The sequence below is a fragment of the Mustela putorius genome, unplaced genomic scaffold, assembly GCF_011764305.1.
Source record: "Mustela putorius furo isolate JIRA1106 unplaced genomic scaffold, ASM1176430v1.1 tig00000095_pilon_pilon_pilon, whole genome shotgun sequence".
Classification (NCBI taxonomy): domain Eukaryota; kingdom Metazoa; phylum Chordata; class Mammalia; order Carnivora; family Mustelidae; genus Mustela; species Mustela putorius.
In genome coordinates, this window is record NW_025421280.1 from 12,353,855 (window position 1) to 12,381,774 (window position 27,920).

The window sequence follows — 27,920 nt, forward strand, 5'->3', positions numbered from 1 at the left end:
GTATCTTCATGACCATTAGTGTAAATTTTCCCTCAGCCATATTACTTATCTCCATTTCACATAGGTCTCTTGCTGTGATTTTGTTCTATATTTTCATTTAAGACATATTCCTTTGTCTCTTCATGTTGTTTAACTATGCCTTTTTCTCTGTGTTAAGAAATTCAGCTAGGTCTCTTGCTCTTGAAAGTAGTGGCCTTATGAAGAAGAGGTCCTGTTGTGCCTTGTAGTATAATGTCCTCTCTTCACCAGAACCTGGCATTTCAGTGGTGTCTTCTATGTGTTTCGCATGCACCCTGCTCTGGCATGTGAGTCACTTTTTCCTTTAATACAGTTTTCTGCAATGGTTCTTTGTCTGTTGTGGGCAGGGTTTGGTCACTGTTGTTAGTGGGTCAGTCTGGGGCCAACATAGGCTTGAGTTGAGTCAGACCAGGTGTTTGTAAGAGGTGGGATATCACTGAACTGGAGGTTGGTTTTCCTTGTGTGTTCCCTGAGAAGCTTTTATTGGTGGACAGGGCCTGCATTCAGACCTGATGTCTGCCTCTAGTCCTCCACTGGAACCACAGTGGGATTGGTGTGTGTGTTATCTTCCCCTCTCCCCAGGGCATGAGTCACTTTGGAGTGATGCTGGTCACTGTCAGGGCTGCTTGTAAAATGCCAGGCTTGTGACATGGCTTTGGATGGGCTCTGGGCTAGGGTATATTGGAGGGAGTAGGTCCACAGGAGAACACGGGGGCAGGGTGTGGGGAGCCAGTAGAGTCCGTGCAGGTCTTCTGTAGGAGGAAGGCTGCAGCTGCCTGGAAGAAGTCTTTCCCAGACTGCAATGGATGGGTGGGTCCACAGGAGAATGTGAGGTGGAGTGTGTTTTTAGCAAGCTAGGTGGAAAGTTCATTGTGCACTTATTCTGGCAGGTGCCATGTAATTAGGCTGGGGAAAGTGGGAGGTAAGTGTGCCCACCAATTCTTTTGTTCTTGGAGAAGTCTCCTAAAGATCCCTACTTCTCTAGCGCGGGCTCTGTGATTAGTAAATGAGTCTCTTTCACATATATACTAGGTGGTTTCAAACTGCACTTCTGTGTTGTATCTCAGCATGGCTGTTTGTTTTGCTCTCTCTTAAGGCTAGAGCTGTTTCATATTGCCTTCAGCCCTTCCAAAACCATGCCCACTGCCTTTTAACATTCCAGGTGTTAAGCCCCACTGATTGTAACTACTCATGAAGTTAGGCCCTTCTAGTTTTCAAAGCCGAACATTATGGGGATTTGTCTTCCTACTCTGTGTCCTGCATGCTCGGGGTGCCTGGTGTGGGGGTCTGCTCCTGTCCCTACTTCATGCCTACACCATCCCTCTCTCTCATGGACAGTTCCATGGGTCCGTTTGGTTCCTGACCACATCTCTACCCTTTCTACCCTCTTAGATGTGGCCTTTTCTTTACATTTCATTGTAGAGAGTTTTTTTCTGCTAGTCTTCAGGTCATTTACTGGATTATTTACACTGATGTGTGTATTATCTAGGTGTGTCTATAGGATGAGGTCAGCCTGGATCCTCCATTCCACCATCTTCTCTGGACCTCAACCTTAACCTAAATGTTAAACTCATGCAAAATACCCTTACAAGCAAACCCAGAATAATGTTTGATCAAATATCTGGGCATGCATTGATCCAGGCAAATTGATATATAAAATTAACCCTCACAGCACTAATAGAAATTTTGGTTTTATTCTTTTTTTTAAGGATTTATATTAAGCCTTCTTCTTTTTTTTTTAATTTAATTTTTTATTTTTTATAAACATATATTTTTATCCCCAGGGGTACAGGTCTGTGAATCACCAGGTTTACACACTTCACAGCATTCACCAAAGCACATACCCTCCCCAATGTCCATAATCCCACCCCCTTCTCCCAAACCCCCTCCCCCCAGCAACCCTCACAAAGCCTTCTTTTAAGAAACAGATGTATAAACATCATAAGATTAGCTATATCATAGAAAGGTACAGGTCTGCTTATTTGGTTCTTAAATTAAACATATATGAAGATTTTTTTGACACTTGCTCTGAATATGATATCTGTCTACATTCTTTGGCCATGAAGTGGGAAAATGGGATCAGGTTGACAAAGTTCTATAGGGCTACCATCTTTTGATTTTTAATACAAAGACATTATGCTGTAAAAATGAGTGGTCTTGAGTAGAATGGAATTATATCTTGTTATATTGAACTTCTTCCATTTTAGCCATACAGAACTGGCAAAATACAGCAAGACTAAGAAGTACCAATTCAAAGAATATAGTCCATGTTGCTAGAGATTCTTCTCAATAAATATATGCTTCTTAGTAAATGTGAGATGGCAACTAGGAGTCAGTATTATTCTCCTGAGTCTCCTAGTATAAGCATCTTTGTGCTAAGTGTGACTCTGATATTGATGTATTCTGTTAAAAAAAAATGGTGTGTATATATTATATATATATATATAATATATATAATATGTACACATACCTAGCCAATAAACTCATTGATATTGACAATTCTGTTACACATTAAAAAATATGTATGGCATATATATATATGTATACATACACACACACACACATATATCCAATAAACTCATGCCAACTACTTCATCTCATCTTCAGCAAAAGAAACAGCTATCTTTTCTTGTGCTAGGGGAAAGCCTTGGTTGGACCTCTGGAGGGGCTCTGCCTTGTTTTATTTTGGGGAGAATTGAAGATATTTCCAAGAGGCTCTCTAACCTCCAACTTAAAAAAAATTCCCCAATTTATTATGTCATTGAGCTATTTTTTGCTGTTATTGTTGTGATTGAGACTTTTTCTTTTTAGATTGAGACTGTCTTTTTTTTTTTTTTAAGATTTTATTTATTTACTTGACAGACAGAGATCACAAGTAGGCAGAGAGGCAGGCAGAGAGAGAAGAGGAAGCAGGCTTCCTGCCGAGCAGAGAGCCCGATTAGGGGCTCGATCCCAGGACCCTGGGATCATGACCTGAGCTGAAGGCAGAGGCTTTAACTCATTGAGACACCCAGGTGCCCCATGATTGAGACTTTCTTAAGAGAAAATGTTAACTGAAAATGTTTTCAAGAGCATTGACTAGGACTCAAACCTCCTCTCCACCCTGCTTTCTGTTCCCAGGAGCCCTCGCCCACTCCCTCCACAAGCCAGGGGCTTGGTCACAGAGTCAAGTTGGGAGTCCCTAGTGGCTGGGATGGGGGTGTGTGTGTGTGTGGTCAACCTGTTTTCCCTCCTTCAGCAAAGCCCTGTCCTTCCCTCCTGTTGCTGGGTGAAGGCTATTCCAGGAGTGAAGAAAGTCGGGGCGGGGGCGGGGGCGGGGTGGCGGTGTGCTTACAGGCCAGGAGCCCCTTAATCCTGGAGAGGCACTATTCTGGTTCCCTGTCGGAAGCCTGTGGAAGCCTTGCTTGGAGTAGTGGGGGAAGTAGGAGCCCATGTCCCGGCCCTGTGGTGCCAAGTGCCTCAGATATTCTGCGGGAAGGCAGAAATAAAAATTGGGTATTTGCTCCAGGAAAAAAAAAAAAAAATTGAGGCACCTGGGTGGCTCAATGGGTTGAGCCTCTGCCTTCGGCTCAGGTTATGATCTCAGGGTCCTGGGATCCAGCCCCGCATCGGGCTCTCTGCTCGGCGGGGAGCCTGCTTCCTCCTCTCTCTCTCTGCCTGCCTCTCTGCCTACTTGTGATCTCTCTCTGTCAAATAAATAAATAAAATCTTTTATTTATTTGACAGATCACAAGTAGGCAGAGAGGCAGGCAGAGAGAGAGAGGAGGAAGCAGGCTCCCCGCCGAGCAGAGAGCCCGATGCGGGGCTGGATCCCAGGACCCTGAGATCATAACCTGAGCCGAAGGCAGAGGCTCAACCCACTGAGCCACCCAGGCGCCCCTCCTTTTTTTTTTAAGCTCCTTTTTTTTTTTAGATTTTATTTATTTATTTTACAGAGAGAGAGAGATCACAAGTAGGCAGAGAGGCAGGCAGGGAGAGAAGGGGAAGCAGGCTCCCTGCTGAGCAGAGAGTCCGATGCGGGGCTGGATCCCAGGACCCTGAGATCATGACCCGAGCCGAAGGCAGCGGCTTAACCCACTGAGCCACCCAGGCGCCCCTTTAAGCTCTTTTTAATGCCTATATCTCTTCCCTCCCTGCTGGAGATTATCTGGAGTGTGAATGTGGGCTTTCCATTATATACATATGTGTATGAGGCTGGAGGGTACATGGAAAAGTGCTTCTTTAGGACTATCCTTGTGAGTAAGAAAAGCATCAGCCACTTTATCCTTGGTATATAGGAATACTCACTAAGCCGTGTCCCCTAAATTGGAGTTTATTTAAAAAAAAAAAAAGACAAAGTGAATGCAACCATATACTGTTCAAAGAAAGTAGGTTATATAAATTCTTACTAGTGAAAAGAAACTTATAAGTAAGAGAGACAACTTATTTCTGATTTAGAAAGCCTAAAGTATACCAGTGCAGGAGAAGAGCTTTTTAAAGACTTTATTAGACTTAGATGGGTGTAGGAAGTAGCAGGACCAGGTGTGAGAGGAAAGGGTAATGATAACTATGATTTACTGAGCACCTACTTCATGACAGGCACCCAACTCTGGATAAATAAGAACAAGACAGACAAGAACCATGTTCTCCTGGACCTCCCTTTTAATGAAAATATTTAGAAAGGAGATAGGGATGGTCAGCAAGCCAATAAATGAAGAAAGTAATGGAATGGGATGAGAGCTATTAACAAAATAATAGATTAATGTAATAGAGTGACTTGGTGGTTGTGAAAATGCTATTTAAGATTGGATGATCAGGAAAGGCCTCTCTGAAGAGATAGCATTAGAACTGAGATGTGCATAATTTAAAGTTCCATGATTTCAAGTTGCAGAACCTTCCAGAGATAGGGAAGAGCAAATACAGAGTCCCTAACATGGAAACGGTAACCAAGTTGGGCCAGTACCCAAGACCTTCAAGTGATAAAGGTAGGCTAATCTGGAAGGGTCATAGCAGATTTCCTCCCACTTCTTAATAGCTCCCTCCAAAAAACAGCATGCTGAAGAATTCTGAGTGAGGTCACTCTGGGGAAGCAGGACAGAATGAAAGTGTGAGGGCAGGAGCTGGAGCTTTGGACATCACTTTGGCTCACAGATGCTGTTGCCTAAAGATGGAAAGAAGGCAGGGGAGAGAGAAGAAAATGCTTAGCCTTCCCTGAGGAATCCCTTTTCCCAATTTAGAGGGGAGGAAGTGGAGATGAGGGAAGGAGACTTTGTTGTATAGTGACCCTGCCCTTTAGTGAGAACCACTGTGCTTGAGTATGGTGCATCTGATTAGGAATTGCTCCTTTGAGGGATGTAGGGGCACAGGAAGAGAGAGAGAGAGTGGCAGGCCTGGTCTCCTCCTCCCCACAGGTATTTTCCGATCTAGGTTAGGTATGAGGAAGTCAAGCACATAAAGGATCAGCTAACTTGCCCAACAAGCAAGTGGCAGAAATAGCATTTAAAAGATAGTCTGTTTGGTACAAAAGCAGATCATACTGTTCTTTTTACAGATCAGGATCAATGAATGAATTTTTTTATTTCTTTCCCTAGAAGATTTTATTCATCTCCCAGAGTAAAAAAAAAAAAAAACACTTACTCTTGTGGATTGGCCCAATTAATTTCATCATTGAGTTTAGATATTTAGCTGATTTTTAAAAATCATAATAATTCATATATATTTATATATATTATATATAATGTATTATATATTTTATACATTATATAATATATATAAATAAATATATAAATATATATGAATTATATTTTATATATAATACATATATACATATGTATGTATATATAAATAAATTTAGGTAGAAGTCCAGTAGGAATTCCACTTGTACTCTCTTTGAGAGGTGGGAGGTGTCCCATTGTTCAGTTTCCATAGAGGGAATTGACAACAGTCATAAATGGTAAGGTCTTCCTATCTGTGGTGGTATGGAGAAGAGCCAAAAGCCAAATATTATTCCCCATCAAATATTTTCTCTTTTTCTCTTTCTCCTTTCCTTCTCCTCTTCTGTCCCTCTGCTTCCCAGCCTCTTGCCCAAGGTCTACTTTTTGTTCTTCCCTTACATAAAAGGTTGTGTGCAGTCATCTCTAGTTATAATTACATGGTTTTCCCCTTCAGGAGCCAGTTTTGCAACTGATGATAAAAATATTCGGTCTCCATGGGTAACTGTAGTAAATATATTTTAAAAGAGATGTACTTTCTGAGAAGAGAGGCTCTTAATGATATGTCCAAATTTATGATTGGTTATCTATTCCTTTGGTTCCAAATACTGACCCTCTGTGTGTCCTCAATTTCAATTTAAAAAATATTTATTGACTTCCCAAGTCTGAAAACACTGAACCAAGTGATATTTGGGACGGGGGGTCTACTAAATAATGTATTACTGTCTGCTCTAAGGTCAGCTTTGTGAACTTCTTTGAAGACAAATGCATTCTATGCAACATTTTAACTGATAAGAATAAAAATGATGGCTACTGTGTTGGACTGCTCACCACATAGAAGACTTTGTGTGTATTTTACAAAGATTACCTCATTTCAGCCTCACAATAATTTAATTTGGTGAATATTTTCATTCTCACTTTTCAGTCAAGGCAATTGAAACTCAGAAAGGTGCAATAACTCTTAAAGTTAGATCCAAATTAAGTGGAGGCTGGATTTGAACCCCTATCCGTCTAAATCCAGAGCCTGGGTGTCTGATATCCTAAGGATGACCTGTTAGAATTCTAGGGGGTTGAAGAGTAGATGTCTTTGGAGAGTCTGGCCTGGGTAGAGAGAAGGCGCCATAACGCTGGTCATCACCTTGCCATGTGATGTTAGAGCAGAGGCCTGGTACTAGAGGCTTGGAATTCCAGAGTCCAAAGATTTCCTCTTAGTTAATCTTGCTAAAAATTCCCTTAGAAAAGGCAGTTGGATAGTAAAGTTCTCAAGAGTTGCTAAATTTGAATATGTAAACCCCTGTAAATGTACAGTAACTCCCTAGGGCCCAGGGAAGTATGAAAATGAGGGGGAGACATAAAAAAGATTCAACTTAAGGGAAACAAAAGAAAGCAAAAATATCTTATGAAAAATAATTGGAAGCAGATTTCAATCAGGAAGCGGAATTGTAAATAGACTCATGCCAAAGGGGGGGCCGAAGACAATGATATCTGGATTAGATCATTTAGGAGCTACGCAGAGGCTGCAGCCATAGGCACTATAAATTTATGACGATGGTGATGATGGTGTGCAGCAGTAAGCAGGAAGGGCAAAGTAGGGAAAAGAGGAAAAGAAAGTGGCTGAGCTGCATTGCACCATAAATCCAGGAGAAAAATATTCTCTCTTCAGATGTCCAGGGTAAAATTGTGCCTCGAGTTCTCTATTTCATTTGGTATACCTTATTCCCATAAAGGAGCGCCTGGAGGGAGTTCATATGAGGACCAAAATTGAGTATATCACAAAAATGTCCACTGATAGGAAAATCCATTTGACTTTCCCTCTTGCTGTGGTTTTACTCGAGGCAGAAATTTGAAGGAAGAAGAGAGGGAAGGGGGGAAAAGGACAAGGAAGGAAAAAGAATTACAGTTTCTAGATATTGTGTCATCCCATTGCTAGTAAGTGCTGGCGAAAGGGACCTATGGATCGATATGTTATGTAAGGTAAGAAAAAATGAATTTCATGAGTTCATGTGCTTTCCTGGTAAAGTTGATAGGAATGCATTTTTGAAAAAGAAACAGGCCCTCCTAGTTTGTTCATCTTATGGTTTGAGCCTGATGTACCATGTCGTGGCTTTGGAAAGAGCAGGCCCAGTTAGGGAGTCAGTCGGCTGAGATGTGACCCAAGCATAAAGTTGTGCTTCCTGTGGGTAATGGATTCACCTTATGCCCACTCAGAACGCAACTCCTGGGTGAGTTCACCTCTATTTTAAGCTTCAAGTATGCAAATGATGTCTGTTAATCCTGTCATCCCAGCCCAACCGGAAATGCCGGTTTGAAAAGAACAGAAGCAGTTGCCATGATACTCTCTACAAGACTTAAAAGAGCAGTGTGTTTATGGGTCGGGTGAAACAAGGCTTAGAATAAAACCCAGCATATCTATTGAGCATCTTTCTGTGTCAGTCACTGTATCTGGTGTTTTTTTATATATATATATACATATATATTTAATTTTAATTTATTTAATCTTAATTATGACACACATACCTATTAATATATTAAGGTTATAAAATTTTCATGTTAAAACAACAGAATAGACCCTGTTGGAGGGTTTATAAGTTTGTATTTCACCACCCGTCCTTGGTGGATACTTGGTAGTCTCTTAAAGACAAGGTTGTTCGAATTCCCAGATATGTGTAGGTTGACTTTTCTGTGCTTCCTTTCTGTAGCCTAGCTCACTTGTTTGTTTCCAGATAGTTACCATCAGGCTTGAATAAACAAAGCAACATAACTCACACCCTACAGGTGTGTAAATGATCTTCAATGTTAAGTTTGACTATATGCAACATTTGCCTTAGGCGCTAGCTTTATTGCTCAAATCCCCCCTGTTAAGAAGATAAGATCTACTATAGTGCTATATAGGCTACTTAGATCTTTGAGAATACCTTGGTGTTTCTATTTACTATATATGTATATACATTTCTGAAGCCTCCCTTTTCTCTCATTTTTTCATGTATACCCCTGCTATGTGGTACAATTTATTGGTGACAGGTTTAATTTACAAATACATAACATAATTGGTCTGAAGGATGACAAAATTTTAATTTAGTTCAAATTGTTCTTTTATTTTATGTACTTGTTTGAGAATAATAATTACTATGGGGCCCCTGAGTGGCTCAGTCGGTTGAGTGTCTGTCTCTTGGTTTTGGCTTAGATCATGACCTCAGGGTTGTGGTATCAAGCCCTGCGATGGCTTCATGCTGAACGTAGAGTCTGCTTGGGATTCTCTCTCTCCCTCTTCCTCTGCCTCCCACTCTGCTCCTTCCCCCCATTCGCACATGCTCTGAATCTCTTTCTCAAAAATAAACAAATAAATAAAAAATTTTAAAAGGAATAATAATTAATATGTTATGCTGTATTGATTTTTTAAAATTTTTATTTATTTTTTTAAAATTTCTTTTCAGTATGCCAGAATTCATTGTTTATGCACCACACCCAGTGCTCCATGTAATATGTGCCCTCTTTAATACCCACCACCAGTCTCACCCAATCTCCCACCCCCCGCCCCTCCAAAACTGTCAAATTGTTTTTCAGAGTCCATAGTCTCTCATGGTTCATAGAGTCCATAGTCTCCATGTCCTCCATGTTATTTCTTATGCTCCACAAATAAGTGAAACCGTATGATAATTGACTCTCTCTGCTTGACTTATTTCACTCAGTGTAATCTCTTCCAGTCCCATCCATGTTGATACAAAAGTTGGCTATTCATTCTTTCTGATGGATGCATAATACTCCATAGTGTATATGGACCACATCTTCCTTATCCATTTGTCCATTGAAGGGCATCTTGGTTCTTTCCACAGTTTGGTGACTGTGGCCATTGCTGCTATGAACATTGGGATACAGATAGCCCTTCTTTTCACTACACCTGTATTTTTGGGATAAATACCCAGTAGTGCAATTGTGGGGTCATAAGGAAGCTCTATTTTTAATTTCTTCAGGAATCTCCACACTGTTTTCCAAAGTGGCTGCACCAACTTGCATTCCCACCAACAGTGTAAGAGGGTTCCCCTTTCTCCACATCCTCTCCAACACATGTCGTTTACTGTCTTGTTAATCTTGGCCATTCTAACTGGTGTAAGGTGGGATTTCAATGTGGTTTTGATCTGAATCTCCCTGATGGCTAGTGATGATGAACATTTTTTCATGTGTCTGTTAGCCATTTGTATGTCTTCATTGGAGTAGTGTCTGTTCATGTCTTCTGCCCATTTTTTGACATGATTATTTGTTTTGTGTGTGTTGAGTTTAAGAAACTCTTTATAGATCCTGGATATCAGCCTTTTGTCCTATTGTCATTTGTGAATATCTTCTTCCATTCCATGGGTTGCCTCTTTGTTTTGTTGACTGTTTCCTTTGCTGTGCAGAAGCTTTTGATCTTGATGCACTGTATTGCTTTTAAGTAATATAATTCAACTAAAAAATGAAGCATGGGGGCACCTGGGTGACTCAAGGGGTTAAAGCCTCTGCCTTCGGCTCAGGTCATGGTCCTGGGATGGAGCCCCACATTGGGTTCTCTGCTCAGCAGGGAGCCTGTTTCCTCCTCTCTCTCTGCCTGCTTCTCTACCTACTTGTGATCTCCATCTGTCAAATAAATAAATAAAATCTTTAAAAAAAAATGGAGCACGAAGAGCCCCCATATTCCAGTGGAGGTTATGTCCATATTCTGCTGGGTGATCTGTATAGCAAAGCCTTAAAGCCACTAAGTGCTTATCATTTGCATAAACACCTTATGAAAGATGATTATCATTTAAATTACAAAGTTGTTCCTTAATTTTCTTCTGACATGTTTGTTTTAGATGCATTGCCTGTAGTTCAAAACTGTATTACTGAATAGCAACTGTTGCCTCCCACTGTGTCTTTTTTTGTATTTGATACTAACAGACACTTTTATTTTCAGTGTGTTGTCATATAAATTTATTAATTACTCAAGTAGTTTGAAAAGTTGTCCCAGACTTTGACCTGTGAATTAACTAATGGAAATTGTAATAGAAATGGAAATTCTGTTAAAGCTGACTGAGGGCTCTTGAAAATGTCTGGGATGATCTAGGTCTGTGTTTATGACATTAAAAGGAAACCAAAGTTGAGGTGTTAATGAATAAACATCAGCACTGGAAGGTATTTGTGCTGGGGCCATATCTGGTTCAGTCTTATAATAAGAGAGCAAATGAACTTATTGAAAAGTAACTTTTTTTTTACATTAAAACAAAACAAACTTTATATTGATTATCAGAAACAAAAAAATAACATTAAACAGAATAATGTATTCTTGGCCTAGGCTCTTTTTTTTTTAACAGCTTACTTTTTGTTGTTGTTGTTGTTGTTTTTGGGAAAAGTAATTTATAATTTTACTTAGGTCTTTTAAAAAATTTTGAGCATTCTTTTATTCATTACACATGACAACTATTCTTTTTTTTTTCCTCCGTATAATCAGTTCCTGGTTTCATTGATCTCTTCTATTGTTTTTTAGTTTCTATTTCATTTATTTCTATTCTAATCTTTATTACTTCCTTTCTTCTGCTGGTTTTAGGCTTCGTTTTTTTTTGTTGTTGTTGTTGTTGTTGTTGTTGTTCTTTTTCTAGCTCCTTTAGGTGTAAGTTTATGTTGTTTATTTGAGATTTTTCTTGTGTCTTAAGGTAGGGCTGTATTGCTAAAAACTTGTCTGCCATGGTTGTTGTACCCTAAGATTTGGGACCATTATGTTTTCATTTACAGTTGTTTCCATGTATTTTTTAAAAATTTCTCCTTTGATTTCTTGGTTGACCCATTCATTGTTTAGTAGCATGTTGTTTAATTCCCATGTATTTGTGGTCTTTCCAAATTTTTTTCTAGTAGGTGACTTCAAGTTTCATAGTGTTGTGGTCAGAAAGTATGCATGATATGATCTCAATCTTTTTGTGCTTGTTGAGGATTTACGACTTAGAATGTGATCTATTCTGGAGAATGTCCCATTTGCCCTTGAAAAGAATGTGTAGTCTGCTGCTTTAGGATAGAATGTTCTGCATATATCTGTTAAGTCCATCTGGTCCAGTATGTTATTCAAAGCCAATGTTTCCTTGTTGATTTTCTGCTGATATAACCTGTCCACTGATGTAAGTGGGATGATAAAGTCCCCTAGGATTACTATATTATTATCACTTAGTTCCTTTATGTTTTTTATTGTTTTATATATTTGGGTGCACCCATGTTGGAGGCATGAATATGTACAATTGTTAGATCTTCTTGTTCGGCAATCCCCATTATTATGATATCGTACCCTTCTTCACCTCTTGTTACAGTCTTTGGTTTAAAATCTAGTTTGTCTGGTGTAAGTGTGGCTTCTCTGGCTTTCTTTTTTGTCATTCATTGTATTATAAATGTTTCTCCATCCCCCACTTTCAATCTGCAGGTGTCTTTGGGTCTAAAATGAGTCTCTTGTAGGCAGCATATAGATGGATCTTGTTTTTTTAATCCATTCTGATACCCTGTGTCTTTTGATTGGGGCATTTAGTCCATTTACATTCAGAGTAATTATTGATAGATGTGTATTTAATGCCATTTTATTACTCATTTTGTTGTTGCTTCTGGAGATCATCTCTGTTCCTTTCTTTGTCATATCTGATCTTTCCTTTCTACTCAAAGAGTCTCCTTTAATAAGTCTTGCAGGACTGGTTTAGTGGTCACAGACCCCTTTAGCTTTTGTTTGTCTGGGAAACTATCTCTCCTTCTATTCTGAATGGCAGCCTTGCTGGATAGAGTATTCTTGGCTGCAGATTTTTCCCATTCAGCATGTTGAATATATCATGCCACTTTCTTCTGTTTTGCCAAGTTTCTATTGAGAGATCTGCAGCTAGCCTTATGGGTCTTCCCTTATAATTTAGGGACTTCTTTTGTCTTACAGCTTTTAGCTTTTTTTCTTTATTGCTATATTTTGCAAATTAAATTATGATCTGTCTTGGCGTTGGCCTGCTTTTGTTGATTTTGATGGGAGTTCCCTGTGCCTCCTGGATCTGGATGTCCAGGTTAAGGAGGTTTTCAGTTATTATTTCCTCAAGTAAATGTTCTCTCTCTTCTTCTTCTGGGACTCGTAAATACTAATGTAATTACGTTTGATGGAGTCACTGAGTTTCCTATACATGTCAACTATTCTTAAAATCCCCTTCCATTCTTTTTCTCTTTCTAGTGATCTTTCACTTTGCCCTTCTCAGGAGTCAAGTATTCTCTTTCACCCCTTCACTTTCCTTGTTATACTCTTTATATGAAGGGTGTGGACTTGGGCTTTTATCCCAATCTTCCAGTTCTGTTTTTGTTATCTGTCACATAATTCTGCATCACAAATATTAATAGTTCTTTTAGAAAGGGGGTGAAGGGAGAGGTCAAGCACAATAAATTTCTTTTCTGGGGGAATGGAAGGTTTGGAACACTAATATTTTAACCAAATTTGTCATTAGTGCACTTAAAAAATTGATTAAATCCATTGCTTATTAAATTCATTGTTAATACCAAGCTGAGAACAAAGCATTATTAATTCCTTTGAAAATAAACTCTGTGTTCAGTGAATTTAATAAATAGGAGAAGTAGAAGCCAAAAAGGATGGAATTCATTAATTTGGGACAAAGGTAGAGTAGAATATTAGAGAAAATCCGCAGATCACAAAATTATAATATAGTTACTGAACAAGTATGCACCCTCAGGGAAAAATGATCAAGGGGGTCACAGAGGACGTTGAATAATAAAGCAACTATGTAGCACTAATGAAGACCAAGCTGAATTCAGAAATAAATTAAGAGAAATGGCAAGACTTTCTTTCCTTCATATTCATTCTAGGGAGATATTTTCTCGCTCTTGTACTCATTTTGTAGGATTCAGGAAAATTTCAGCTAAATTTGGATGATAGTCACAGGTATGATTAATAATTTTTGCAAAGAAAAAATGAGTGTGATTCTTACAGGAGAGGATGGCACCTGTCTTCACTTGTGGCTTTAAGAACTGATTGATATAATAGTGAGGCATATTTGGTTAGTCTCTGGGAAAAAAAATATCACATGACATTAGATATCAGAAAACATTAAAAATTTTTTTAAACTTTTAAAAGATTATTTATTTATTTATTTATTTGGGAGGGAGAAAGAGAGGGGGAGAGAGAATCAGAGTAGGGGGAGGGGCAGGCAGAGAGAGAGGGAGAAGCAGACTCTCCACTGGGAGGGGAGCCTGACTTGGGACTTGATCCCAGAACTCTGAGATCATGACCTGAGATGAAGGCAGATGCTTACTTAGCGGACTGAGCCAGCCAGGGCCTCCCCCATCACCTTTTTAAAAAAATAGACAGTGTGTTGAATCATGTTCTGGGGAATGATTAGGAGATAAGTTTTATTTTTGAGCTCTTAACAACTGTGGAGGCAGGAATAAGAATGCTCTGGATTAATCCATGTAGGGTTTTTCCTGCTGCAGAGTCAATGATTTTGTGAAGTGTCTTAAAAAATCTATTCCCCAAGATTGCACAAAACACCTTCATTCCTTTTTGCGCATACATAAGATTTATTTCTTGTTTCTGGAACTTACTACTTAATGCTTCTGCTAAGTTCATGAATATTTTAAATCAATTACTTAATCAATAGAGAAATTTTTCTCCTATTATATTTGGCTAATTTAACATTTGGCCAAATCAGAATGGTTGAATAAGATTCTACCAAATGTTATATCTTTGTAGTCTTTTAAAAGGTATTTGCTAGGATCCATGTATTCCTAAAGAGAGTTGAGTTTTTTTCAACAAAATCATCTAGATCACAACTGCTCTTGTCTTATTTTGAAATAAGCAGTACATCTTTTAAATGTGTATACAAGTTTTTATTTTATTTTATACATATTTATTTTACCATTATCTCTCTCTCAGTAGCTAGAGAGGTATACATACACACTTGTGTTAACCCCAGTGTGTTCGAATTGATGTAGACTAGAACTTAACCTTATGTCCTGAAACTATGCCATAGTGGTGTACTCTAAACTAGAACCCTCATATTGTTACCTTCTTGGGTGAGAAGAGAAGGATGAATACTGTGTCCTTCTTTCTTGCTTATCATGGCATGGTTGTGTTTTTCTTTAACACAGAGGAAAGGAAATTCATTATTAGTTTCCCTTCATTTCATTTCAGATAAATGTGGGATTTTTACTAAGCTTACAAGAAATTGTATATAGACCATGTGGGGAAGTAGCCTGTGCTATCAATAGATAAGGTTTCTAGTTATCCTAATTTATCAATTTTGTAGGTATTACTATGTCGGCCTTTTGAATTTCAGCTTGGGGAGTAAATGCTCAAAAGTTTCAATATCCAACAGGACAAGAACTGGTAGACTAAAGGGACTTTCTGCTGGTTGCTTTGGAGGGCAAACTATTTCTAAGACTTGCAAAGCTATTTTGGTTAGGAACACAGAAATGATAATTTTGGCTCTCAGTGGCATTTATAAGGAATGATTTATAGTGGTTGAAGTCTCTCTTTGGATTATGTTTGTTTGTTTTTTTAAAGATTATTTATTTTTTTATTTGACAGACAGAGATCACAAGTTGGCAGAGAGACAGGCAGAGACAGAGGAGGAAGCAGGCTCCCTGCTGAGCAGAGACACCCCAACCCCGACTCGGGGCTCAATCCCAGGACCCTGGGATCATGACCCGAGCCAAAGGCAGAGGCTTTAAACCCCTGAGCCGCCCAGGTGCCCCTGGATTATGTTTTTATTAACCTTTTTCTATTGAATAGATTTGTACTTTGATGTTATTTTGACATAATAAGATGGTTGTTTCATTTCCCTCAATGAGGCAAAAGATCCAGCTTATAAACATTTCTACCCTGTGGTACCACCTGAATACCTCTGAGTCATGGCTTCAGTTCAGCTCCTGAGTCAGAGAGAATTCTCTCTTGAGTTTTCAGCTAGAGTTTTCCAATCTTAGCTTGCTATCACATTGCCTGGAGAACTTTTTTGACTCCATTCCTACTCATGTTTTAAACCATATTCCCTTCCTCCCTCACTTTCTGGGGACAAACCTGATGCAGCCTAGCTTTGGAATGCCTGACTACAGGGCAGTCGAATGCAAATCTCTGTTGCTTCTAAGATAGTATTCTGCTCCATAGATCTTTTCTAGTCTGGAGGTCAAAGTAGTGGGGAACCTTAAGTTCTTAGTAGTGCCCTGACAATTTAAAGAGGTACATCAGTGGAGAGGCATATCTTCCCAGGGGAGTAGATAGAGGGTTATAAGGATGCTCCTCAGCTCTTAAATTACTAACCACCTGGAAAATCTTTCAGATGACTTAAGCCCATGCCTTCTCTTTTAGATATTGTGCCCATGTTAATTTGAGTTTTCATTCTTTCAGGTTGCGTGGACACTCATTTTTCTTAAACACCTGTCTCCTCTGCCTAGCAAGGTAAGAAAAAGATACATAAAAACTCATTTAATTTATCTAGATTCTTTAATAGGTTTAAACAACTTTCTCATTTGCCATTTGAATATGAAAGACTTTTTGAATATCAAAAATTTCATGTACCTTGAAAAGAAGTTTATGGGTGCCATTGGCTGCCTGGTTGATAAAATGACTTTGGTGAGGGAGAATGTTAGCAATATATGAATGAAAGATCCTGATTTGGGTGTTATTTGGGCTAAGGTAGAAGAGAAGTCAAACTCTGAATTATTTTTTTCTCTGGTGGGAGATCAATACTGTCTAGACATGGTCTCATTATGACTTTGCATTGACTAAGGCAGACTCGGTCAACAGTAGAGCCGACATTCCTGTAATCCAGGCTGCTGGTTGGGAATTTGTGTTACCTGTTACTACAGAGAACCTCTGGTTCACTGTTGTCCAATCTGTGTATCCCAGCATCATCCCTCTCAACTGTAGGGTTAGCCTAGATGACAGCATATGCCAACTCCTGACCTTTTTTTTTTTTTAAAGAATCTGAATCCTAGAAGTTCTGGGAGCTGCTCTCTAGGATTTCCTGGCATGCTTGGTGATAGTTGCATAGGGCATGAGAGGAACTTCAGAGCATTTGAATCCTTTGTGGTCTCTGAAACATAAAACCAGAGACAGTCGTACAAGTCACATGTAGAGGCCCCAGGCCACATCTAAAAGCCCAGCTATATTCTCTGTCATACAACTGCCTCCTCATTAATTTCTATAAATAATATCCTCATAGATGGAAATGTCACCAGTTTTATATTCAGATTAATTCTTGTTTATAAGAAATTTTCATCTATTTCAGTATATTTTTAAATTGAGGAGGTTTATGATTCTTCACCTAGCATCAGAACTTAAAAATCTGGTCTTCTCCCTGTTAGATATTCAGACTCCTGGCTGTGCTGCTCTGTACAGAATCTTAAGTCCTTCGTTTGTGGTTATTTGTTGGCATTTTGCAAGAGAGTGAAGCAATGTCTGAGCCACTAGAGGCCAGAGGTGGCCCAGCCTGACTGGGTTTCCAACAGAGGAATAAATGTGATTTGTCTAGCATCTTTACTTTTAAACTTTGGGAAAGATGACCGTAGACAGTGAGAAATAATGCTGATTATATAAAGGATTGCTCATGATAAAAGATCTCTTTCTGGAAATTTAAGTGTTCTGGTAGATTAGCATTATTGATCATTCTCTTTCCACATAGTCTACAGATGATCTTAGAATCCTGAAACTATTATTCTTTCTTGTCTAGTGTTAATTAGCAGAACAAGGAATAATCTAATTAAAAGACAACAAGGATGTGTTCTAATTGTTCTAATAAATTATGCTAATACTCAATGCATTTAGTTACTTTTCAATAGGAATTTATTTAATGGGTTGACAGATTGTCCTTTATGGCCACAATCTTAACTTCCATTTCTTCTAAACAAGACAACTTACAGTAGGATAGTTAACTGTCCAAAAATCTGTTGGGTCATTAAGAGAATCTAAGGTTCCATGTAGTACATATGGATGAAGAAATGGATCTGGTGTTTTCTAGATAAAAGAATGACCCAAGACAGAAGAAGTTAAAATAATGACCAGTAGAGTCTATAGTAAAAATCAGTAACTGACTGTTGCACTGAGGACAATGGGCTTTTCATTTATTTTTTAATTATCAAGTGCAGTGCTGATAACATGATACTAACTCATGTAATTGTGTTTGCTTAGTTTTAGCATTTTATACAAATCTGTTAGACACCATATTGTTAATTACATATATGAGATGGTGCCTGCATTAAAGTAATGTCATCATGAGGCAAAAATTCAGGAAATCACTTCTGATAGCCCTTATGTTTTCTCCAGAAGACGCCAGTCTCCCTGCTGATTTGAACATAATTCAGATATAGTTTGTTGTATGACTGTATGAGAGGGAAGTCTCATTGCAATGTGGAAAAAAGATGCCAAGAAGGACCTGAGGAGGAATAAAAATCTGTGTGTAAAATGGCGGGAAGCATACGGATCAGTTCTAAATAAATACAGCCACTCGACATATCTGAGAAAAGCTGATTCCCAGGTTGATTTCTGTTGTTCTCCCGTGACATGACAATCTTTGAAATTTAAGTAACAAGCCTCCAGGTAGAAAGGGATTCAGTACTTATCAAGACTAGGAAGTGTTTTTGGAAGGGACATTTTCCCAAAAGATAGCAATTTTGTGGGAATAATTTTCCACTTTTAGAAAATTAATCCATTCAAATTGTCAAGTTCATCAAAGAGTATGGGGCTGGCACGAGTACAGATTCTAGTTTATACTCATAAAGTTAACTTACTTAAGAAGAGCAGCCATAGAGACAAAACAAAACAACATGCACACCATAAAAAAAAAATGAGAATTAAAAGAAAATTATCTTCGGTGGCAAAAGAATGCAAGCAAATTTCTTCCCATTCTGAAGTGCATCAACTAAACATGTTGGTGATTTTTTTGGCTGCTTGTTCCCTGTCTTAATATTCTAGTTCATGTCTTCATTTTCAAGGGGACACTTTCATATGTTCTTTTTCTGTTCTAAAAAGGTGACATTTCTTTCAAGTCCATCAGGCTTGAAGATTTCTTTCCTTTCAAGGAGGCTGAGTGCTATAGAGCTCCTAACCCAACTGAAGACCCCTCAGCACCACGTCTAAATTAGATCAAGTGCCCGGGTGGGTCTGACCTTCCTTGTTTCTAAGGCATTGACAATGTCTGCCTTTGGGAAGCAGCATGGATAGGACACTCATTTCTTTTCTCTTCTCTTCTTTTTTTTTAAGCTTTGACAATTTTTTTTTTTTTTTTACTGTGGCAAAATAAAAATAACATAAAGTTTTCCATTTTAAGCATTTTTAATATATAATTCAGTAACATTAAATACAACTTTTTAAAATGATTTGGAATGAAAATGAAATAAGCCTGTGCTCAAATAAGCACTTACATTGTGCAGAGAGATTTTTACATTTTTATTCTGCTTTTTATTTGTTTCCACCCATTCTGAAATTAATTTTTACCACAAGTGTGATACTAGTTCTAACCAATTATACCCGTCTATGTGAAGCCAGAACAGAATTCCATCTACATTTTAGAAAAGACTGTGGATGCTCCTAGTGGGTTGGGAAGGGTATGTGGCTAGGGATCCAGATAATTAATGGTGACTGGGGGCTAGAGGAACCATGTTTCTCTCTGAAGGTCCTATGGACACTTCTGGAGCTGAGTGTAAATTTGACATGTTGTACATAAATCTGATATTTTTTTCTCAGCTTTCTACATCTCTTATTTTTGAGTTTCTGCTAAGATTCAGGAACTTAAGGCTTTCAAGTACTGAATGAAAATGACAGCCAACTTGGAATCAACCCAGAATCCTATAACCAGTGAAAACATTCTTCAGGAATGAAAGGAAGTCAAGATATTCTCAGATTAAGGAAAACCAAGAGAATTTGTGACTAGTAGAGCTACTCCAAAAGAATAGCTAACAGAAAGGAAATGATTAAAAACAACAAACAAACAAACAAACAAAAGGAACCCTGGAACAGAGGAAGGAAGAAAGAACACAGTAAGCAAAATACTGGTAAATACATTAGGCTTATTTTTTCCTCTTGAAATTTCTAAATTATATTTAAAGACTGAAGTAAAAAATTATAGTACTCTCAATTTGGCTGCAAATGATTACAATATTTAAAATAATTATAAATGGAGACAGTAAAGGGACAAAAAGGGAGGTAAGCTTTCTATACTTTATTCAGACTGGTAAAATGACACCAGTCATTTTGTGTTCTCAAGTTATAAATGTATAATACCTAGAGCAACCACTATAAAATTATACAAGGAGATGTACCCCCAAACACTTTAGATACATTAGAGTTCCAAAAAAATGTTCAGATAACCTACAAGAAGTCAGGAAAACAAAAACAGAAAAACACAAACCAGAGAGAACAAAGAGCAACCAAAAATTAAATGGTAGGCTAAGTCCTAAAATATCAACAATTACATTAAATAGTCTAAATATGCCACTTAAAACAGAGATTGGCAGAGTTGTTTAAGAAACATGACCCAACTATATACTGTCTATGAGAGACTCACTTCAAATATAACAGAAGAGGCAGATTAGAAATAAAAGGAAGTAAGAAATATTATCATGCATGTATTAATTAAAAGAAAGTAGGAGTAGCTGGTTTTTCGAAGAAGTTAATAAAAATGACAAACATTTAGGAAGACTGGCAGAGACAAAAGGATGGAAGACACAAATTACCAATATCAGGAATGAAACAGGATATCACAATAAGCCCTGAAGATCTCAAAAGGATAATAAAGAAAAGAATGCTTGCTGTGAACAACTCTACACACATAAATTTGACAACTTAGAAAAAATAGATTTCTTTCTCAAAAAACACCAATTTTTCCCCCCATGATTTACCCAGTATGAAATAGATAGTTTGAATAGTCCTATAACTATTAAGGAAATTGAATTCATTTTAAAACTCCCAAAAAAGAAATCTCCGGCCCAGATGATTTTGATGGAGAATTCTACCCAACATTTATGGAGGAATTAACATCAATTTTATAAAGACTCTTCTAGGAAATAGAGGAGATTACAATTAATTTTATGAAGCTGGTATTAGATAGACACCAAAACCAGGCAGAAACAATATAAAAAAGAAAACTATAGATCAATAACCCTCATATATATAGACGCAAAAATCCTTAACAATATATTAGCAAGTATAATTCATTAAAAAAATACACATGATAACCAAGAGACCATGGGCTCTATTCCAGAGATCCAGGACTAGTTCAATATTAGAAAACCCACCAGTGTAATGCACCATATTTACAGACAAAAGAGGAAAAAACTCACATGATTTTATCAATTGATGCAGAAAAAGCTTTTAACAAAATTCAATACTGATTTATGATCAAAACTCAGAAAAATAGGAATAGAGGGGAGCTTCCTCAACTTGATAAAGAACATCTTTTTAAATTACTCACAGTTAATGTTATACTTAATGATAAAAGATGGAATGCTTTTCTCCAAGTCAGGAAGTAAGGCAAGGATGTCCTTTTTGCCACTCCTGTTCAACATAGTGCAGAGGTTTCTAGTTGATGCAGTAAGGCAATAAAGAAATAAAAGGCACAAAGCTAGAAAAGAAGAAAGAAAACTGTCACTACTTCTGATGACATGATTTTCTATTTGGAAAATCCTAAGTGATCTAAAAAGAAAATAAAAAGTCCTCTTAAAACTAATAAGTGAGTTCAACAAGTTGTAGGATATAAAATAAATTTTAAATATAAGTTGTATTTCTGTATACTAGCAGTGAACAAGTAGACACTGTAACTAAGAATACAGTGTATTGGGGACACCTGGCTGGCTTAGAGGAGTGTTTGACTCTTGATCTCAGGGTCTTGATTTCGAGCCACAAGTGAGGTACAGGGATTACTTAAATAAATAATTTTAAAAAGAATAACATTTATAGTAACTCAAAAATATGAAATTTTTAAGTATAAGTCTAATAAGACATTTATAGAAGTTGCATGCTGAAGATGACATAATCCTGAAGAAAGAAATCAAAGAAAATTTAAATAAGTGGCGAAACATACAGTATAATTTGGAAGACCCTGCCTAGTAAGGATACCAATTCTCCCCAAATTGATATACAGGTTTAATGTAGTTGCTACCAAAACCACAGCATGATATATGTATTTTTTTTAGGTAGACAAGGTTGTCCTAAAATTTATATGGAAACAAAGGAACAATATTGGAAAAGAAGAATAAAGGGGGAGCAATAGCCTACCCAATTTCAAAGCATATAGGATAGCTACTATGTGGCTGTTCTTGGAGTGTGAAACACATGCATCAATGGATCAGGATACAGAACCCAAAAAGTAGATCTAAATGAATATGCCCAACTGACTTTGAACAAATGTGCAATTTCCCTCGATGGAGAAAAGAGACCTTTTTAATAAACGGTCCTGGAATAGTTGGCAAAAAGTGAACCTAAAACTTAATCTCATGCCTTATTTAAAAATTAACTCAAAATGTATCATGGACTTAAATATTAAAAAATTCCATAAAACTATGATGCTTACAGATGAAAACATAAGAGAAAATCATTGTGATCTAGGGCTAGGCAAAGAGTTCTTAGACTTGACACTAAAGAAGATGCATAAAAGGGAAAAAAATGATATATTGGACTTCATCAGAATTAAGACTTTTGCTCTGTTGAAGACACTGTTAAGAGGGTGAAAAGACAAGCTTCAGACTGGGAGAAAATATTTACAAACCACATATCTGAGAAAGCACTAGTATCCAGAATACATAAAGATCTTTCAAACTCAACAGTAAAAAACAAACAAACAAAAAAAAAACCAATCCAATTAAAAAATGAGCAAAAGTCATAGACATTTTGCTGAAGAGGTTACACAGATGGCAAATAAGCACATGAAAAGATGTTCAACATTATTAGCCATCAGGGAAGTGCACATTAGAACCACACAATGTATCACTTTACACTTATCAGAATGGCTTTAAAAAAAAAAAATCCAATGATAGCACCAAGTGCTGGTGAGGATGCAGAGAAATTGGATTACTCATATAGTGCTGGTGGGAATATAGGATGGAAAATGGTTTGGCAGTTTCTTACAAAACTAAACATGCGCTTACCGTACTCTTGGGCATCTATCCCAAGGAAATGAACATTTATGTTCACACAAAAACCTGTACACAAATGTGCCTGGAAGATTTATGTGTAATAGCCCAAAACTGGGAACAACCCAGGTATCCTTCACTGGGTAAACGGTTAAACAAACTGGAATACGCCCATACCATGGACTGGTACCCAGCAATGAACCTTTGATTCATAGAGACTATGTGACTGAATCTTCAGGGATTTTGGTTGAGAAAAAAAAAACAAGCCAATCCTCAAAGATGACATTCTGTATGATGCTATTTATAGAACATTCTCGAAATGACATAATTATATAAATGGAGAATAGATTTGTGGTTGTCAAGTGTTCGGGAAGTGTATGGTAGGAGGGAGATGGGTGTGGCTGTACAAGGGGCAGTAAGAGGATCCTTGTGGTGATGGAGATATTCTGTATCTTGACTGTATCAATGTCAATATCCTGGTTGTATTATTGGGCTATAGATTTGCAAGAAACTACCACTGGGAGAAATAGGGTAAAGGATACATGGAATCACTTGTGTTTTTTTCTAACTTGCATGTGAATCTCCAGTTATCTCAAAATAAGATGTTTAATTTTAAAAAGGGAAGGGAGTATGGACAAAAAGAATAGGGGAAAATATAGCAGAATGTAATTGTAGATGCTGCCTTAAAAGGCCGGAGACGTAGAGGTTTAGAAGGTTCTCCTAAAGGTTTAAGAAGGTAGGAGTAGAGAAGTGAAATCTAACCAAGAAGTTTATAAAGGGTCAGGAAGTAGTGGCATTATAAATCAAGGAAAATTGAGAGTTAATGAATATGAAAGGAATGTTGAAATATAATACATAGCTAATAGATCCCCCAAAGCCCTTCCTTGCCCTGTGTAGCCTAGGAACTGCTTCTCTCATCCTGCTCTTTCCTGACTGGGGAGAAGACAGAAGGGGGTGAATTATAGGGTCTGTGACTGGGGTTACCAGGCAGAGCTGAGGATGAAAAGAGGGCGTATTGAGTTAAAGCCTCCATAATGATGCTCTCACACTTTCCTACTAAGATCCCAGAATCTGTTAATTAATGATAGCCAGGTTTATAAACCTGAGGCAGGAAATTGGCAGACACTGTTCTGGAGAACTTGACCAGCCCAAGAACACAGACCTGGAAACACCAACCACCAGGACTTCCTTCAAGCCACTCACGCTAGGCCTGCATTGTTCAGTATGGTAGCCATTAGCAATATGGGGCTCCTGGGCCGTGAAATGTGGTTAGTCTGATTTGAGATGGGCTATAAACATAAATCATACTGAGAATTTTGAATATGTCATGTTAAAAAAAAAAGGGAAATATCTTATTAATTTGTATTACATGTTGAAATAGTATTTTTACATATTGGGTTAAATAAAATATTAAAGTAATTTAAAAATGAGGAGCCTGGGTGGCTCAATCGGTTGAATGTCAACCTTCGGCTCAGGTTGTCATCCCGAGATCCTGGGATGGAGCCCTGTGTTGAGCTCCCTGCTCAGCTGGGAGTCTGCTTCTCTCTCTCTCTCTGCTTCTCCCCGACTTGTGCTCTCTCTCTCTTTCTCTCACTCTCTATCTCAAATAAATAAATGAAAGTTTGAAAATGAAAAAGGGACTGCATTTCTGCCAGATGGAAAGCAAGAAAAACAACTTTTATAGAGCCTCAGTGTTTTTATTAGTAACCTTAAAGCAACATGGTATCAACACAAAGGGAGCAATCAGCCAAGAAACTGAAAAGAAAGAAAGTCCTAGTTACATGTATATGATTTATGTGATGCATTTTTCTCTAGCTATTTTGGTTGCTGAACCCAGAAGTAGGCAGGCCTCCTGGATACACATATGGATTGTTTCATCCTCCTGAGTTCATCTTAAAGTCTGGATGAGACTTACACACACCTTAGAAAATAACCAAAGTCCTCCAAATTTGTCTATTTGAGAGAGAGAGAGTTATCAACCAACCTGTGTGGTTTGTTGAGTGAGTTAGTCTGTTTGGATTGGAATCCTAGATGTGCAATTTAGTGATTGATTCAAGCCAAGTGACTTTCTTTGCCTAAGTGTCCTCATCTGTGGAATGGGACTAAAAGTAATAGTATTCCTTTTTTTTTTTTTTTAAAGATCTATTTATTTGAGAGAGAGAGAGAGAATGCAAGAGTAAGTGGGGGGAGGGGAAGAGAGAGAGAGAGAGAAAATCCTGAAGCAGACTCCCCTCTGAGTGTAGAGCCTAATGTGGGGCTTGATTCCAGGACCCTGAGATCATGACCCTACCCAAAACAAGAGTCGGCCACCCAACTGACTGAGCCACCAAGGCACCCCCAAAATAATACTATTCTTTTTTTTAAAAAAAAGATTTTATTTATTTATTTGACAGAGAGAGATCACAAGCAGGCAGACAGGCAGGCAGAGAGAGAAGGGGAGCAGAGCAGAGAACCCGATGCAGGGCTTGATCCCAGGACCCTGAGATCATGACCTGAGCCAAAGGCAGAGGCTTTAACCCACTGAGCCACCCAGGTGCCCCAAAATAATACTATTCTTAAGGTCATTGTGAAAATGGCATGATTTAATGTGTGAAAAGTGCTTAGTGCCCAACACATAGTAAGCACTGTGTAAATGTTATCTTTATTGTCCCTGTGGGCTAGTGACTCTAATATCATCTCTAATCCCTAGGACATTCTGTAAAGAAGCAGAGAATGAGAATGGAGGTTTAGAGAAAAAGATTTTATTTGTCTATTTGAGAGAGAGAGAGTTATCAGGAGAGAGCACAAGTGAAGAGGAAAGGGAGAAGCAGACTCCCCACTGAGTAGGGAGCCCAACGCGGGGCTTGATCCTAGAACCCCGGGATCATGATCTGAGCTGAAGGCAGACACTTAACCGACTGAACCACCGAGGCGCCCCCAAAGAAGTCTTTTTTAAATCATCCTAAGAGGATAGTGAACCTGTCTGCGTGGTGGATGGTTAAGAGCTGGGCTCTGGGGTTGGGGATTCTTGTGTTCAAATCCCAATTCCACCACTTAGCACAGTCAGGTGGTGCTGGACAGGCTAGTCAACTCCCTTCTTCAACCTGGCATTGTGAGAGTTTCTCCCTCATAGATCGTTATAGGGATTGCATTAGATAACGCATGGAAAGCCCTTGGCATACTAAGTGCTGTGTAATTGTTAATTTTTTATGATGTGATTTTTATTACAAATATGATCTAAGTCTCAAGAGCTAGTTAAGTGGTTGAGCTACAACTGAAACTCCAGCAGGCCTTTTTATTCAGTGTTCTCTCTTCTCTACTTTGCTACCTAATTGGTTGGTTTTCATTCATCCTATTAGAGTCTACATTTATAAAGTTAGAGTTGTTAGTGAAGATTTCATAAGAACACTTTCCCAGAGTTTTTTTTTTTTTTTTTGAACTGCCAAGTCCAGAGACTTAGGATGTAGCTTGGTGCTGAAGTAATTGGCTCTTTTAGTCTTGCATTCTAAGAAGTCCTCCTAGGGTAAGGTTGAGAACCGTGAGAGCAACTCTCACGTTTGGGTAATTGCCTTCAGGAATATGTTTCCTTGTGAAAACACACGTGATTCAACGGCATCTCCTTCCTTCCCTCACCACGCCGTTTTGAAAATCTCATGATATATCTTCACACTCTTGTTCTCTGAGTTTCCCCTTTTAACTATTGCCTCAAGTACCAACACTTAATATTGTTTTCTTTTCAGTTTATCAGCTAGTTGGGGAAGTGATGTACTTGGTAGCACTGAAGTGTTTCTTCAGAATACAGAAATGATTTAATCTTAGGAGGATGCAGAAATGACTTAATTTTCTACTGTCCAAGAACTGAAGCATCCTGAAACTGGTATTTGCCAGGTACTTGAAGCAAAGGCTACATGATTTACTGACACTACGTCATGTCAACAGCCAGTTCGTGTTAGAGATTAATTCAGAAAGCCTCATTAATATGTTGAGCTAATGACAAGGATGACATGTTCTAATACCTCCTTCAGTGTAATGTTTGATGTGTGTGTGTGTGTGTGAGAGAGAATTGGATTGATTTGGCCATGAACAAGACAGAAACGTATAGCACTGTAATATCTAATAGGTGTCTTCCAAATTTCTTTTAACATTTGCACCCTTCTTCCTAGTAGTTAACCACACAGATTATTACTGTAGTTTCATTTCCCCAGTGTGGAGTTTTGATATAAAAGGACTAACAGTTCTTTTCCAAAATAACCGAGAAAACAACAGGAAATAGAATGGCAGAAGTATTTCAATTTTGTCATGAAGAAGCTTACCATTTTTCCCCCCGTGATTTAGACATCAATTAAAACCATGACATTTCTCTTGTTTTGAGTAGCATGGGAGCAAGAGACATGTTCTGTTATAAGGACCCTCATTCCCTTCAAAAAATCTTGAAGGATACCTTAAAGTTCTCTTACCACTTTCTTCTAGTGGTTTCCACAGTGGTTCTGTTTGGTTAATGAGTTGCTTCACGGTGGCAAACATGATAAATTTTTCTCTTTCGAGCTCTCGCTCTCATACTAGAGATTAGAGAGAAGTAAGCAAGTTTCACAACCCCCTGTGCCCTGTAACTGAATCCAAGTTGAGCTGGGTAAGGTTTGTGGTCTTCATTTATATATTCACCAATCAGAAGTTACTAAATGCATTTCATTGAGGATCTATGTTAGGTACTGTGAAAACTTCAAAAGGTGCTTTGGACAGTTCTCCAGACTTAAAGAAACTTGCCCTTCTGTTCCTCTTTTATTTTCCCTTCCTTTCCCCCTTATACCAAGTCTCCAAAGAATTTGAAGCTGTCTACTAAGTTAAAGGTAGTCAGCCAGCAATAGAACAATTAACCATAAAACAGAAATGTGACCATCTTTACTGCTGTAAATTGGTAGGTCCTTGGAAGGAACCAAATTTGATTGTAAGGTTCCTGACCCCTAAGTCAAAAGGGAATTATTTGGCTTATGTAGCATTCCTTGTCTGACCAGAGAAAGCATTACAGTTTTTCCATGCACGTGGAATCTCTTGGGAACAAAACTAAAGGCAGAACTCTTGGTTGTAAATACCGACTCTAGTGCATTATTTATTTATTTATTTATTTATTTAATTTTTATTTTATTT

The 27,920-nt window shown here is 38.1% G+C and overlaps 1 protein-coding gene across 2 annotated transcripts in view; it reads left to right on the forward strand.

The window, feature by feature from the left end:
* Positions 1-27,920, forward strand: part of FHIT (fragile histidine triad diadenosine triphosphatase) — a 1,433,622-nt gene that overhangs the window by 351,604 nt on the left and 1,054,098 nt on the right. For both annotated transcript variants that reach the window (XM_045088552.1, XM_045088549.1), the window contains one exon: positions 16,078-16,128. The gene's annotated coding sequence lies outside the window, so the exon portion shown is untranslated. The remainder of the gene's footprint in view (positions 1-16,077; positions 16,129-27,920) is intronic.